The sequence below is a fragment of the Cornus florida genome, unplaced genomic scaffold (genome assembly GCF_030987335.1).
Source record: "Cornus florida cultivar Cherokee Brave unplaced genomic scaffold, ASM3098733v1 CherokeeBrave_3.0.0_Hap2_Chr02, whole genome shotgun sequence".
Lineage (NCBI taxonomy): Eukaryota > Viridiplantae > Streptophyta > Magnoliopsida > Cornales > Cornaceae > Cornus > Cornus florida.
The window spans coordinates 96,505,975-96,510,287 of record NW_026775572.1 but is presented as its reverse complement, the minus strand read 5'-3'; the positions used below and the strand labels follow the sequence as shown (position 1 = coordinate 96,510,287).

Below are 4,313 nucleotides of genomic sequence, written 5' to 3'. Positions count from 1 at the left end.
CAAGCCCCACAGAATTCCCAATTCCAAAACCAAGGGCGGCAAAATCAGCCCTCTTCTCAATATCAAGGTAGACCTTTCCAAGCCTCTTCAAGCTACCGTCCTCCTTACAATCCAAATGTCTCTAATCAACCTCCTGTGTGTCCAACTGACGAGATAGTAGCTGCAAACAAGCAAATGATGGAATCATTAAATAAGCAAATAATGGATGCCAACAAGCAACTCTTGACATCCTTGCAGCCTACTCTCCAAATGGTCCACTCTCATACTCAATCCATAGCTAATCTCGAAAATCAAGTGGGCCAAATAGCTAACTCGGTGAATCAATTGCTTCAAAAGGACAAGGGCAAGCTTCCCTCTCAACCTTTTGAAAATCCTAGAGGAATGCATGTGATTGACGAAACCCCTCCTCCGAGTGGGCCGACTCATGAACAAGTTCAAGCTATCACCACCCTTCGGAGTGGTAGAGTGGTGGACAACAAGGTCGATGGAGACAAAAGTGAAGAAGTTTCGCCGTTGAAAAATCCAAATTCAAGCTCTTCTAATCCAAATTCTTGGCCCAATACCATTCACGGATATCCCACACATGTCTCCCCAAATGTGGAAACTACTTATGAGCCAAAAGCTCCGTTTCCTCAACGTCTTCAAGAGTCGACACACTTTGGGAACAAGAATTGTAAAATTCAAGACATGTGGGAAGTCTTCAAGCAAGTGAAGATTAACTTGCCCCTGTTGGATGCTATCAAGCAAATCCCCCCCCTATGCAAAATTTCTTAAAGATTTGTGCACTCAAAAGCGCACTTCTAAAAATCATTTGCCAAAAAAAGTGAGGTTGACTGAAAATGTTAGTGCTATTATTCAGCACAGCACTCCCCCGAAGTATAAGGATCCGGGTGCCCCCACAATCTCGTGCGTCATTGGTGACAGCAAAATCGAGAGGGCCCTCCTTGACTTAGGAGCTAGTGTGAATTTAATTCCATACTCGGTCTACCTACAACTTGGTTTGGGCGATCTTAAGCCGACTTCTGTGGTTTTGCAACTTGCCGATAGATCGGTCAAGCATCCACGAGGTATTCTTGAGGACGTCATCATCAAAGTGGACAAATTCTACTTCCCGGTAGATTTTGTGGTTCTTGATACGGAACCAGTCCATGACCCAAAAAATCACATTCCCGTGATCCTTGGTAGACCATTTTTAGCTACGGCTAATGCATCAATTAATTGCCGAACCGGGGTGATGGACATTGCTTTTGGAAACATGCAAGTCAAACTCCACATCTTTCATGCAATTCAACATCCCTCCAATGAGGATGATTGTTTTCTTGTGGATGTCATTGATGAAGTGGTCGAAGAATCTCTCCCCTTCATCCTAAGCAAAGATCCCCTTGAAACTTGCATGTCTCATTTTGACTTCTCAAACTTTGATGTTGATCAAGCCATTCAAGAAGTCAATTCCTTGCTTGATATTAATGCTATCATGGATGTACCTCCTTGGAAAATTCCAAAAGAACCACTTCCCCAACTTTCCACCACTCCTCCGGTCCCATCATTGTTATCTCCGCCACAACTTGAGCTTAAGCCGCTCCCGGCCCATCTCAAGTATGTGTTCCTTGGTCCAAAGCAAACCCTTCCGGTCATTATTGCCTCGGACCTTCAAAAAGACCAAGAGACCAACCTTTTAGTGGTGCTCCAAGAGCATAAAGAAGCTATTGGTTGGACAGTGGCAGATTTGAAAGGAATTGACCCCTCCATTTGTATGCACCGCATTCATATGGAGGATGACGCAAAGCCTACTAGAGAGGTCCAGCGCCGGTTAAATCCAAACATGAAGGAAGTGGTCATGAAAGAGGTGATCAAATTGCTAGATGCGGGAATCATCTATCCTATCTCTGATAGCAAGTGGGTGAGCCCCACACAAGTTGTCCCCAAGAAATCCGGGCTCACCGTTGTTGAAAATTCAGCGGGCGAGCTCGTGCCACAACGAACCACCACCGGGTGGCGTGTGTGCATTGACTATCGTAAACTCAACTCATCAACTAGGAAGGATCATTTCCCACTCCCATTTATTGATCAAATCCTAGAAAGGTTAGCCGGACAAAGCTTCTATTGTTTTCTTGATGGTTATTCCGGCTATAACCAAGTGGCCATCGCCCCCCAAGATCAAGAGAAAACAACATTCACATGTCCCTTTGGTACTTTTGCCTATCGACGCATGCCTTTTGGTCTATGCAATGCACCGGCAACGTTCCAAAGGTGCATGATGTCCATATTCTCCGATATGGTTGAAAGGTTCTTGGAAGTTTTCATGGATGACTTTTCCGTATTTGGCTCCTCCTTTGACTCGTGTCTCAAAAATTTATCTCTTGTGCTCCAAAGATGCAAAGAGACGAATCTCATTCTAAGTTGGGAGAAAAGCCACTTTATGGTCCAAGAAGGCATTGTTTTAGGACATGTCATTTCTAAGCGGGGAATCGAGGTAGACAAGGCAAAAGTTGAGTTAATCTCTAATCTTCCTCCTCCGAATTCCATCGGTCAAATCCGTTCTTTTCTTGGCCATGCCGGATTCTATCGTCGCTTCATCAAAGATTTTAGCAAAATCTCACAGCCCTTGTGTAATCTCTTAGCCAAGGATGTTCCGTTCAATTTTGATGACGCTTGCATGGAAGCTTTCATCAAACTTCGCATTCTCCTCTCCTCTGCCCCAATCATGAAACCCCCTAATTGGTCTCTTCCCTTTGAGATCATGTGTGATGCATCCGATTATGCATTAGGGGCGGTTTTGGGCCAACGTGTGGATAAACTTCCGCATGTCATTTATTATGCTAGCAAAACTCTCTGTGATGCCCAATTGAACTACACCACCACTGAAAAAGAATTGCTAGCTGTGGTGTACGCCTTGGATAAATTTCGCTCCTATCTTCTTGGCTCCAAGGTCATCGTCTTTTCAGATCATGCCGCTCTTAGGCATTTGTTAGCGAAAAAAGAGACAAAACCCCGCTTAATTCGATGGATCCTCTTACTTCAAGAGTTTGACATTGACATCCGGGACAAAAAAGGGACCGACAATGTTGTCGCCGATCATCTCTCTCGCTTACTTATTGAGAAATCTTCAGAATTTGCAGCCATCCGTGATTCCTTTCCGGATGAGCAACTTCTTCAAGTTTCACATTCTACTCTTCCGTGGTTTGCTGATATTGTTAATTATCTTGCGGTTGGCAAAATTCCAGCTCATTGGTCCAAACAAGAGAGGGACCGGTTTTTCTCCCAAGTCAAGCATTTCTTTTGGGAAGATCCGGAATTATTCAAGTATTGCCCGGACCAAATCATCCGGCGATGTATTCCTGAAACCGAGGCCACAAGCATTTTAAATTTTTGCCATACTCTTGCTTGTGGAGGCCATTTCAGTGCTAAAAAGACCGCTAACAAAATCCTTCAAAGCGGATTCTTTTGGCCTACCTTGTTCCGGGATGCATACAATTTTTGCAAATCGTGTGAACGATGTCAAAAACTTGGATCCATGTCCCGAAGAGACATGATGCCCCTCACCAACATTTTAATTGTTGAAATTTTTGATGTGTGGGGGATTGACTTCATGGGACCATTTCCATCTTCTTATGGCTATGAGTACATCCTTGTAGCGGTGGATTATGTGTCTAAATGGGTTGAAGCCGCGGCTACCAAAACCGATGATCATAAAGTCGTGATCCATTTCATTCAATCTCACATCTTTAGTCGTTTTGGTACACCCCGAGCAATCATTAGTGATGGTGGATCTCATTTCCGAAATCGTTATCTCAAATCCGTCCTTACTAAGTATTCAGTCATTCATAAGGTTGCTACACCTTACCACCCTCAAACGAGTGGTCAAGTAGAGATTTCTAACCGGGAGATTAAGTACATTTTAGAAAAAACGGTTAGACCGGACCGCAAAGATTGGTCATTACGGCTAAACGATGCACTTTGGGCTTACCGGACAGCTTATAAGACACCCATTGGCATGTCACCATATCGACTTGTCTTTGGCAAAGCATGTCATCTCCCGGTAGAATTAGAGCACCGTGCTTATTGGGCCGTAAAAAGGTTCAATTTTGATCTCAAACAAGCCGGCTCTAATCATGTGTTGCAATTAAATGAACTTGAGGAATTGCGTAATGACGCGTATGAAAATGCAAAAATTTACAAGGCAAAGACTAAAGCTTTCCATGACAAACACATCGTCAAAAAGTCTTTTGCCCCGGGACAAAAGGTCTGGCTTTTCAATTCCCGCTTGAAACTCTTTCCCGGTAAACTCCGGTCAAGATGGGATGGTCCATACA

The 4,313-nt window shown here is 44.0% G+C and overlaps 1 pseudogene; it reads left to right on the top strand.

Annotated features, from left to right (window-relative positions):
* Positions 1–687: 687 nt before the first annotated feature.
* LOC132288283 (uncharacterized) lies at positions 688–4,087 on the top strand (annotated as a pseudogene).
* The last annotated feature ends 226 nt before the right edge of the window (positions 4,088–4,313 follow it).